Source organism: Platalea leucorodia (assembly GCF_965183815.1).
Source record: "Platalea leucorodia genome assembly, chromosome: 3".
Taxonomy (NCBI): domain Eukaryota; kingdom Metazoa; phylum Chordata; class Aves; order Pelecaniformes; family Threskiornithidae; genus Platalea; species Platalea leucorodia.
The window spans coordinates 28,369,294-28,381,678 of NC_138825.1; the positions used below are offsets into that span (position 1 = coordinate 28,369,294).

At 40.1% G+C, this 12,385-nt stretch overlaps 1 protein-coding gene across 1 annotated transcript in view; it reads left to right on the forward strand.

The window, feature by feature from the left end:
* Window positions 1–12,385, forward strand: part of EML4 (EMAP like 4) — a 168,913-nt gene that overhangs the window by 60,139 nt on the left and 96,389 nt on the right. The window lies entirely within an intron of this gene.

Sequence of the window (12,385 nt, forward strand, 5' to 3'; positions counted from 1 at the left end):
AGAAGGCCTTGTATAGCTCCTGATGTGTTTTTGGTTGTGTGGGGTTTGTTTGTTTGTTTGTTGTTTTTTTTACAACATCATCAGCTCTATTGCTAATGGGTATGACTTTGTTGTGAATGTTTCAAAAGTTTGATTTTCTTTAAAGCCACTCTTGATGAAGCTGTGAAGTACGAGGAAGAGGATTTCTGTGTTTGTTCAATAATACTGGGAAGTTAGCAGCCCTCGAAGTTGCAAAAGGAAAAAGCATAAAAATTAGACATCTCAAGGATGCAGTGTTAAGGAAAAAAAATCCCTGAATTAACAAACACAAGATGACCAGAAAACATTGCCTCCCTCCCCCCGTAATTCAGCATTCTGAGATTGGCCTTGTATTTAAGATCTGCTTCATAAATTATAAAAACTTGGATTTGGCGGATACCTGTGGTATAACATATGGTTTAAACAAACGTATTTAATTTAAACTGACACTGTTTATAGCTGTTGTGTTCAAGCTGCTATCTTACTGAACAGATCCTGCTATCTAGTGGCTATGCCCAGCAGACAACCTCGTTCACCTCTGCGGGGCTTCATTCTGGTCTGGCTACCCCATATATTGAAAAATGTGTTTGCAATTGTAGAAGAAACTCCCCCACCCCGAGGCTGATATTCCTTCCCTCCCCATTCTCTGGAAACGTCGGGTCATTTCAAAAGCAAACCCAGAGTACTCCGTGCATCAGTGGTTTATGTCAGCTGTGTTCAGGCGAACTTGAAACACTGATTCTCCTGTACCTCTTTAATGTTTTGTGAAGCCAGCAGAACACTTTGAGTAAGTTAATGCTTTGTGTAGGACGGTGCACTGTCTTGCTTATGCTGCTTAGGTTAGATTGTAAAGAAACCAAAAGCAATGGAACATTTGGGGGGAAAAAAAAAAAAAAAATTGAAAAATGGAATGCCTTGCCTGGGGAGTTAGTTTATGTTATTCCATAACATGAAGGGTGGTATCTACAACAGTACTAGGGCTGCAACCTATAGGGGGAAAAAGATTACTTTATTATGAACTAAAAAGATATTTATGTTTCAGACTTCAATTTTACCATCTTACTTTTTCTGTTTAAGATAGAGATAAAACATAAATGACAAATCAGTGATGTTTTCTTTCTAAGGAAAATGTCTCTGGTAGTAACTAGTGTTTCAGATTTTAATAATGACTTAACTGATGTGGACTAATTTTCAGGTTTACTGTCTCCTAGGAGGCAAAACTGTCCTTAACATATTACTATATAATACAAAATAATTTTAGCACGTAGACTCACTTACGTAGCATTTTAATACACATTAGTGGAATTCATCTGGTGAAGAAGCAAGTCAGTAAAACCTGTGCTGGCACTACTTCATGGGGTACTCTAAAGCAGTTTTTTCTATGGAATTCTATTAAGTCAGTATATTTTTGGTTTTGTCATCTTTATGAATTTATTAAATGTTTTTCTTTGCTAGCAAAACAAGTGTGAGAAATCAAAGTACTTGAATAACTTGCAAAAGCAATTTTTTTTTAACTGATGGAGTAATTATATTAATAGCCATTTTTTTTTTTTAGAAAATAGCTCTGATATTCAATCTTTGGGAACATGATGCTGTAAAAGAAGGAATGACAGTATCATATAATATTTACTATAGCCCAAGTTGTCCAAATGCTGTTTAGGTATAGTTTTACTCATTTTTTTTTTTTTCTCAAGACTTTTGTATCTACAAGATTGCCTTGTTTTAATAACTTGTTGGAATGGCCATGTTATGTTAAAATGTATCAGAGTAAAGGGTATAATAGTCTTGAGGTGAGTTCTGGTTTCCTTTTCAGTCAGCTGGAGTTTCTCACTGATTTTTAGCCAGGCAAACTCCTTCCTAAAAAATTGTGCAGCAGGATCTAAAAATTTCTTATCACATCTTCCAACAGTGAATCTAGTTTAAACCGCTAGTTTGCTAATGATCTAAATCAACCTCCTGACTCAAGAGGTTTGTGCCAAGTATGGGTTATTTCCACTCTGATCCTTTTACTGAAGAGCGGTACCTTGAAAGCAGTTATCTGCAAGCATTTTCTGGCGTGTTTCCAGGGATGGCTGGATTCATTCCCACAGCTGGTACCTGGCTCCATCCTGTCTGTAGGAGAGTGGACCCGTGCTGGAAAGCCACCGTGCTCTCCCCACCTGCATCAAGATGCTGCACACCACGCGTACGCGTGTGTGATGCAGACAGCCCAGGGTGTTGCTTTGCGTTTGAAAATCAATAATGTGTTCTTGTAGAGTGGAGGACTTCACTAGTTCACGTTTAAAAATTATTGCCACTACAGATTGAGGCAGCTTTTATTTTTAAAGAAAATAAATGTCCAAGTTTTCTGTGGGCCAAATGCTCATCACATGTTGCCGTTGACACGTGATGCCCATGCTCAGTGGTCTCAGATGCAGTCTGCCTCCGGACCGTTTTGTATGGCTCTGGGGTGGGCAATTAGGATCAGATTGCAAATTCAGTTTACTCTTTAGCTAGTTTGTTCCTTCCAATGTATATCTTGCTTAAGGATAGCAATTAATTTTTAAATGAGAAAAGGAAGGAGACAACGCAAATAAGCTGTATTCTCTCACGTGGGTTCTAATGCCATAGAGCTGATTTCATCAGTGGAGACAGAAAACAGCAAGATGCTTCCTCCAAATTGTTGTTTAATTTAATCCTCTTCTCTCCACTTCTCCCCACCTCCCTCCAATGCTCATATCCTCCATGGGTTTGGAGGATGCTGCAAGAACAAACTGATTTCCTGATTGCAAGTATGCTTTAAAGCCTGTAATTTGCCTTAATGGAAGGTAAGGCTGACCACTTGATAGCAATGAAGCAGATAAAATCGTTTGCCTGATTACCCATCAAATGAGTTAATCATTAAATCAAATACTCCTCCTTGGGTGAAATAAAATGAGTGATTTGAATTCTGTTAAGAGACTAGCAAAGAAAAATACTGAGGTATAAATCATCTGTTAAGAAAATCTTGAAAGGTGTGAAGTATAGTCATTTGCAATCCACAACTGCTCTCTCTTGACCTCGTTTTAAAGGGGCTGGGGGGAGCTCCCTCCTTGTGGGCCACCTTGCAGGGTGATGGACACTTTTCAACAAGGAGGTGTATAGTGGCAGGAAAAAAAAATGCAAAACAGTTATTTAAAGGATTACTTTTGAGATACAAATATGTTTACGTTAAAATGTAAATGTCCTAGCTATTCAAGTGTAGGAAAGCTGCACAAGTGACTTGCAACAATTCGTTAATTCCTGTAGTATAATTTTACACTTTATTTTCCTATGGGGTGGCAGAATATTGAGCAATTTGACAGAAGAGTGAAAACCTGTATTTTTGGTTGGATGATGCCTCTAAGGTTGCTTCAAATCTGTTACCTTGCAAACTGAATGCATCCTCAAATGATGCCTAAAGAAACACAATGTTTAGTGACAACTTCAGAAAAAGGGACTGGAATTTTCTTTTCCTTGGTATTTTAGCCGGTCTTCTCATTGGTACCTAATACCATTCCTTTAGTTCTGGTGTCCTGAGATATAATTTGGTAGTGTACGCTTTCCTGTAGAAGGATTTTCATTTACGTTGAAAATAGAAAAAGCATATTCATGCTGTAAATACAGCCAGTGGAGAAGCATAATAAAATGTCCGGCATTACAGGTTTGTTATTTTCAAGTAGATGTTGCTGCAGGCTCTGTTATGTTAGTAAGTCTCTCGCAGTTGGTTGAAGGAAATAGCTGAGTCTTCCTGTTTATAGAGATAGCAGGCAAAACATTTCTACTAAATAAGGTTGAAAACCTAATTTTGTCAGTTGCTCAGTGTCCTGTAAGCTCCCGTGTTGATTACAAACTTATTGATAAATAAATCACTGTTAGTTTGTCTTCTGAAGCTTTGTTTTGACAAAAACTTTTTAAAAACAATGACATTCTTTTGGCTTGGGGAGAGAAAAAGGAAGAATGGGGGAGGGTTGGGGGCTTGTATCTGGACTGAGTATTTCAGTGGCCAGATGTGATCTATGGTATACATGATTTAAAAAAAAAAAAAAAATCTTGTTAACTAATTTAGAGCACTTTACTAAGGTTTGAATGTCTTTTATGTCTCAAGACTGTCTTGAGATCGTCTCACTTACTTTAAAAATTTGGAATATGAAAGAAAAACATAGACTGTAAATAAAATGATGCTTTATTATGTCCATAATTGAAAAGCTGTGTAGCAATGTGCAGTTACAATGCTGTGATGCTCCACCTGGCTTTGTGGAGTGTTTTAAACATTGTTCAAGCTGTTATGAGGAAAAAAATGTTTACAGTCCATTTAATAGGGAATACATAGTTCAAATCAAAGTTGTATGTACAAAGTTGTCTGTAGGTTAGAACTTTGTGTTAAAAAAGAAACATGCACAAAAAAATCCCCAAAACTTGGATTAAAAAAAGCTATGTGTAAAGGTATTTGTCAAGTTTCTATCTAAAAATCCTGTGGTGGAATTGTGCTCATATCACGTAACTTGCACGTAAGCAGCTAGTTACATGAAACCACCTGGCTTCATGGATTGGGAATGCCCTCTTGTATTAAGAAAAATACAAATGCTGCCATAGTTTGTATTTCAAAAAAAGGTGTGTGTGTGTGTGGAATAGTTTTTATTCTTTTAGTTTACTTCCTATGCAAATATATATAGATTATTCTTTATGCTAACGCCTCGGGAGCTTGGAGCAGTCAGCAGGAGGAGTACTGTTGTCTCTTCTGATGGTGAAGAAGTTGTTTTTAATCGTAGTTCCATCACCCCTGGTATTTTATTCACTTAGATCATGGACTTTCATCTTTCTGAAAGAACAGATGGGTAAACTCTTCATTTGAGGCTTGATTGAATTACTGTTAAAGTCGTGACTTCAGTATGCTTTGGATTGTTCTCTTGTTTTCCAGCTCTTATTACTTGAAGATGACTAGGTAGATCTGGAGTACAGAAGCTTCTTGTGGTCAAGTAAGGACATAGTGAGCTTGATCATATACTGCCGTAACCATCCCCACCTCCTAGGGCCGGTGGTTTTGCAGTGTACGAAAATGCCTCTTATGTAATACGATAGCATCAAATTCCTGCCGCTTCTGACCTTTAGTAGGACTCCGAAGCTTTGGTAAGTTGGATTCTTAGAAACTACAACTGCATTTCTTAAAGCCACCAAGGACCTTCTCCATTTTCCTTGTGTGGTGTTTTTCCCCCATAGCATGGTGTGTCCTTGTCTACACCACAGCTGTTTAATCTGTCAATTCAGTTAGACCTCTACCGCTGCACATCAAAGTTTCTCTTTCCCCTTTCTCCCTCTCTCTAATTAGCCTTTTTGGTCTTTGCTTTGACCTTTAGCTGTCATAACAGGATTGATGATCCAGAGGAAGAAATTATTTTTCCTGACCTATAGAATATTTTTTCTGGCAATATCAACACACATTTCTGTAGTCAAAAGTTGACCTTGGTCTTGACCTGTGAAAGAGCTACCAATTAAAATGGTGGGTTGCTTGTTGTCTCCTACTGTCCTTTTGGTTGTTCTCCAGAGAGGCTGGCAAAGGTATCAGTTGTGTCAGTTTTTTGTAACATTACTATTACTACAGGAAGAATAAATTGGAAATCAATACCTAATTTTGTGTCAATAATGTTATTCAGACTTTCAAGTAAGAGTGACCTCTAGTCTGACATTTCATTTGCTGACTTAGTTGAAAGGTCTCTCTTGACCTCTGTGTGTGAACCAAGCTGGTTCCTTCTAATGACAATTTTTTATGAAACAATTCATGGAAATAGTGTGGCTTGTTCTTCCCATTTTATATTCACCAAGTTTTAAAGTGAAGCTGAAATATAATACTGAGAACGCTACTGAAAAGCAAGAGAAGTAAACAGGAGTTTCCATATTTGTCTTTAAAAAAAAAAAAAAAAAAGTATGTATATTTTTTATGTTCTTCCAACAGTTTAGGTCATAAGCCCTGCCTGAGGATTTCACAACAGTCCAATCCTATATTTGTAAACAAACCATGATGTTTATTACTGTGACCCATTTTACTGAGAGTACAAAATCTAGTGTCAACTAAATTTAAAGGAATGACACAGATATAAAACTGTCTCTACAGATTCCCTTTAAACCACTTTGTTTAGTACTGTGCCATCGGAAGGGTAATTAATTTATGGACTGTACAGCTGTTCTATATAATATGTCAAAACTGTGTGGCTGTAAAAGATCTTTTGATAAGGTCAAACTCTGAAGTGTTGCAACAGTATAAGGTCCGACACCTACATCACATTTGCATGTACTAGATAATATTTAAATAGGAGATACTGTGTTTATGCTGTGTGGTCACAAATGGAGATGATCACCCCACCCCTCAGGTGGAAGATTTGCGTTCTGTGGGCGTATGCACAAGTCTGGAAGCCGAAAGGTGTTCCTAGCCATCTGGATTAAGCCTGACTAGCGTCTGTGGTTTTTTGTCCTCATTTATGTGCCGTACCAAGACGCGTGGTTACGTCTGAGCCACCCTCTTGGGATGTGTTTCCCATCCCTATCTGCTGCCCACAGAGGAGCTTTCTGTGCACAACAAGGATTGCGTCATCCCCGTGCACTGCTGAGCCGGTCACCCACTGTGCGAGCCCTCTGTGCATCCACAAGTCTCATGCTGGATACCCTCAAAAAGAATTAGTTTTGTGCGAAGGATTGCCCTTTTTGTTGGTGATGCTTTCGTAAAGGCTTTTTTACTTCCTCAGCATCTCAAAGTGGATAGTAAATGAGAAACTCTCTGGTCTCTGTCATAAATAGTGGACTCTCTCAAATTCCGATGGGTTTTTTACACTTAGTTTATTTTTTACTACTTTTAAAAGTAGTAAAAATAGTCAACATTGTAGCAATATGTTAGTGGAAACAGCCAACATTTGGAGATGTTTTGATATGAAAGAATGACATTTAACCTTTTTTTGAAAGAATATGCAACTCTTAAGCAGTGTAATATTTCTAGAAGTAGATACTTTAGTTTGAAAGTGCTTTGTTAAAAAACACTGTTGCAGTTGGTCTCTCCCCTGCAGTTTCCCCTCTTCTGCATGGCAAGAGCAACATTTTTCTTTCTGTTGGCCTGAGCTAAATGATTAGACAGCAGTTACTTAACCATAGCTAGTCCATAACTATAGCTTTGGTATGAATAAGATTACCAGTTAGTTGTCTTTATTAAGAATCAAAGTTTTGCTGATCGCTTTCAGAAAATGGAAATGCTTCATATTTAACAACCTTGTATGATTTACCTGTAATTTTAAAAATATTGCTTAGCCAAAACTGTTGTGTTTGAAGCTGCGTAGGTTCTTGACCAGAGACAAAACTGGAATTATCTCCACAAAAATACAGACTGCATCTGACAAGGATGCTGCTGTTCAGACTCTTCCTTTTCTCAGAGGCAGGGTTGCACATTTTCATGGGCCACCATGTAGGTTACACGGTCTGGACTGTGGTCTGGAACATACGCCCAAAATAAAATTTGCAGGAGAAACCTTTTTATGGCCGTGTTTTAGATTTAATACATTTTCATCTTGTTTGCTGGCTGTTTCCACACTGCATTTGATGGGTAGGCAGGAAAGCAGCTGCAAGCAGTCTGCTATGCGTGCTCCCAGCAGGCAGCGGAAGGCATGCTACAGCTGTGGTTTGATGTTAGGCTCGGTGAAATACCAGCCTTAAACACTGCCACCCTTCCTACTCTCGGCATCAGCCTGCTGCCACCTTGGTCGTGTTGGTGCAGCTGCCTCTGCAAACTAGAGTAAGCAGCTGATGCAGCAGAAAACCTACCTGACAAAAATAGACATTCAGGTGGTTATTCTTAAAGCATGCATCTGCATTTGGAGGGCTTTGGATTGTTTGTGGGTTTTCTTTTTCGAGTTAGGCAACGTGGTTTTGGGAAAAAAAAAATTCCCCATTCAGATGCCTTTCTGAAGTGGTTGACTGCATGGGCACAGGTATGGTTTAGTTCTGGAGGACAGCCTTAGGACAGCCTTTAAGATCTGATGTACACCTATTGTTTCTCACATTTTCTGCGTGCTAGCTGTTTGAGAAAAATGCCCGCAGGATGAAGGAGCTCTGTTTAGAGTCTGGGAGGGGTGATCAGGAAACGGCATCTGGCACCGCCGTGTGCTCACAGCCATGTCCTGACCTGGCACTGCTCACTCGAGGAGGACTTCGCTCTCATCTGTATCAGTTCTCGTTTCACTCAGTTTTCTGGCAATGAAAGGTGATTTACAAGTGTAGCTGTTTCACAATCACCTTAAGTCACCCGTGGGCAGAGCTGCTGTTGGCAGGCACGGTTCCCACCGCTCTTTCCAGCGGGTGCTGCCGCCTCCCCGCTGCTGCAGCGTGGTTCACTGTGCCGTACGCCATACAACTGGCCTGGTGAGTTTCCCTGGTTTGGTGTTGATGGGGTTGTTTTCAGCCTGTGCGGTCTCCCGGCGTGCTTCCCTGCCCAGCCCCGCGAGCGATTGTGCCAGTGGCCGGAGCAGGATGAGGATGGCAAGGATATAGGAGAAGGGCGGGGATGCTTATTTTAGCAGTAGCGCTGCCATATGCCAACCGTAAGTGACCTTAATTGTAGCCAAAGGTCCTGCCTTCTGTCACTCTTGGTATTAATGCTTCAGAGAATGGGACTTTAATAGGTTTTATTACAGTGCCAGCACCTGGAGTGAAGAGGAGCCAGCAGAGGCTGCTGCATCCCCCAGGTGTTAATGGGATCACTGGGTCCTGCGAGGCTGCCCTTGTCCTTCCTAGCTTACTAACCTCTGTACACCTCACAAGTCCTGCTGGAAACAGGCCTGATGCAATGAGCATCCTTAACCAAAGTGTGTGTTTTAAAACTGTGCTTAATTATTTTTGTCTCATCTGATGAGATAGTTTTGATCTGTTGTGCTAGTTAGGTGATTGCAGATAAAACATGGTTTTAAAAACAGTTTGTTGATTTCAGAAAGGATATTTTTTTTTCCCGAAGGAAAAAGGAATAAAAGTTTCAAGTCTTTAGGAATTGGGTAGTTATTGAAGAAATAATTGTTACTCTCTCTTTTTCATGGCGTAAAGGTAATAGTGGAACAGAGGTGCACGCAGCTGTTGAAAGGTGATACTGTTTGGCCATGAGGTTAATTGCCAACATTGCTGCAGTTTCTTTTCAGAAAGAAGAAAGCAAAGTAATTGAAGGATTGTTTGCCAGTGGAAACAAAATTAGTTTTATACATATGAAGAAACAGAATTAACTAGTGCTGCCCTCTTGCAGTTCAACAGCAAGAGAGTCATTAAACTAGTCTCAGTACAGTTATCACTTTATATTGTTTAGGTACAGTTGTGGCCACAGGTTTTCTGAAGGAAAGGTCGGTAGGGAGAGTTTCCAGTCATCCCTTGAAGGGAAGATAAGGTGATTGCTGTATGTAGCAGCTCTTGGATCTGCACTCTCCTAAATTTGAAGGAGATGAAGAGACCCCTCTTCTGTGAAAATAGGCTTAGACTTTTTCCAAATTCCATGTCACTGCAGTGTAATAACACTGCATGTTATTTTCTTGGTAGCAGGATCACTTGCCAAGGAAGCTCAGTAAATGATCTTCCTCTGGTTTTTAACGACTAAAGGCATCCTGGGGACAAGGTGTCTGTTCTGCAGTCTGTGCAGCAGCTTTGGCAGGGGCACTCCCAGTTTCCTTGACTGGGGCTGTGTTGATCAAAGGCAATGGTTGGGGTATGGGGCAGGGGACCAACTTCTTTCTCCTCTTCACGTGGAAGTGATGACTCCAAAGAGTTCATGCTTTCCTATGGCTCTCTTCAAAAGCTGGAGGAACTCTTTGCTCCCACCTCTGAAGAAAATGTGGGTTGGAGTGCTTTTTGGTGCGTGAAAACCTGAAATGTCTAAAATTACTCCTTTCATAGGTTCATAATCTGACTGCCGCTGCTGCTGTCTGCGAGACATCTGCTGTTCTTACCACGTGTAATGTTCCTAAGTATCTGTATGTTGGGGACAAACAAAATATTCTGTGCTTGTATAACATGTGTAGCTCTATTCCTGATCTTTAACTTTCTTTATTATGTTAGATGGAAGAGGGTTGGTTGATTGGTTTTTTTCCCCATGGTGTGACGTTGTACTTTGCACCACTAATATTCTGAGAGGTCTTTTCCTAGGCAAAGGTTACTTGCCTACATCGTATGTGCTTTATTTGGTCTGTGCCATATTTTAAGTACTTGTTTCATCGTTTGTGCTTACCTAAAATACTCAAGAGGAGTCCCTCCTCATCCCCCACCATTCATGTTGAATAACAGCAGAGAAGAGGAGCCTGAGATGGTGTTTAAGCCTGAAAAGGTTAGAGGTAGAGAGCTGTTGAAGATAGCGCGATTGCTTAGAAGGATAGCAATGGGCGAGAGTTAGAGTGAAAAATCCTAATGAGGAGTTCAGGCTCTCATGAGAGATTTAAAGGCAAACCAAGGAATTTTGATCCCCAGCAGGGAACAGGTGATGAGTGGACTGAAACTGCTTCTGCTGTTTTCAGGGTGAGCTGTATACAGTGGGCCATCTGAAATCTTATTTCAAACATTAGTGTTCAGAGGATCATTCTGAAGGTGCTCTGACGTTTGCTTTGCTCCCTTCTGCCTCACCCTGCATGCTTTTGGTTCGGCAGGTATTAAGCTTTGTTTAAAACACTGCCCTAATGCAACTTCTTATTTTTTTCCTATGCTGAGGAAATCCATTCTTTTTAGAGCTAAAAATCAGGGTCATAGATATCTGGAAATAATCAGTATTTCATAGCCTTTTAGTACAGTAGGAGACCCTAACTTCTTTTATACAAAGTGTTTTACTTACTCTAAAAATGAGACATTCTAAAAAATTTTATTAGTTTGAACTACATTGGATGCTTCCTGCCAGTTGTATGTAATCTGTCATCGTTCGGAGCACTAATGGCCACTTAAAATGGCAAATGAAGCCTCTTTCTGTTCTCTGTGCCAGCCTTTACCAGCACATACAGTGTCTGTTTGGCCTCATGGAGGATTTTTGCCCGCAGTTTCTTTCAGGGCTTCATAGTTGTATTAGGAAGGATGTGGAGTTTTAAGGGATACCAAAATGTATGTCTGTGCACGTTAAATAGTTCTGTGTGTCCAACCCACCCAAGATAAGACTTGGTATTTGCAATTAAGATTGTTTAATCTAACAACATGATGCAACATAGTGGTTGGAACAAGTGGGAAGTGTGAGCTCTTGGTCAATCCTGGTGCCGTGGCTGCGTGTTGAGGCCCTTGGCTTTAGTTAGGGTCCTTTCCTTAGTTGTGTGCCCTTGCTTTTTACCCTCTATCATCTTCTACCATACAGTTTCTTAGTCCCTTCCTTTTATTAATCATGGTAGTTGTCTGGCTGGCTTCATACTGCAGAGCTGTGTTCAGCTGACTGCCTTTCTCTTTTTTTAAATCACTGCAGAGGTCAATTCCTCCAGTGTGTCAGGAGCTGCCGGAAAAGCGAGATGCTGCTGAAATTATGTAGACTGATAGTTCTGGGGAAAACATACAAAGCCCTTTGTGTGCTGTCTTAACTTATGTGTTGTTATGAACCTTCTTATCAACCGTTAGTTTGTGAGGGTGGAAAGTGCTGCCCCTCCTTGTTTTTTTGAATGGAGACATGGACTTCCCCCATATATATATATATTTTTTTTTTTTCCCCTGTTGTCTGGAAATCAAAACTTTAATCCAGAGCATATTTAATATGCTTGCAAAGCTTGAAAATACTAAACTATTTGAAGTATGATAGAGAGATGAGGCAAAATATATGCAGTACATATTCACAAATAGTTTTGTTTTGACATTTATCTTGCTGTAGTTATTCTGCCAATTGGCTTCAGGCACGGCTACCAAAAGAATGAACACATGTTGCATTCATTAGTTCTCATCTGGCTGTGCTTCATCTTGCAAGACAGACGAAATCACGATCATGCTAAATAGATTGTAATGCATTTGTAATACGAGTTCCCTTCTGCTGAATACAACGATAGGTTTGCAAAGCTGCTGCTTTTAAGCCACGATATTTTGCTTCATTTTAATGTAATGGATACGAGTATATTGCCGGTGATGTCATTGCTTTTTCATCTCGAAAGACGTCATACGAAAAATATTCAAATATAATACTGGACAAACAACCACCCCCTTCCCCCCCCCCCGTGTGAACTTTTCATGTCACATTGTGCTTTGAGTGACATTCGATCTGTGGCGTTTCTGACACACGGGCAAACGCGCTTTGGAACAATAATGGTTTATCTGAATTGACCGAGTATAAAAATCCTCTTCCTTAGCCAGCTGTGGTTCTCCCTTACGCTCAGACCGAGGGCAAACTGATTGCCGTTGGCTTTTTATC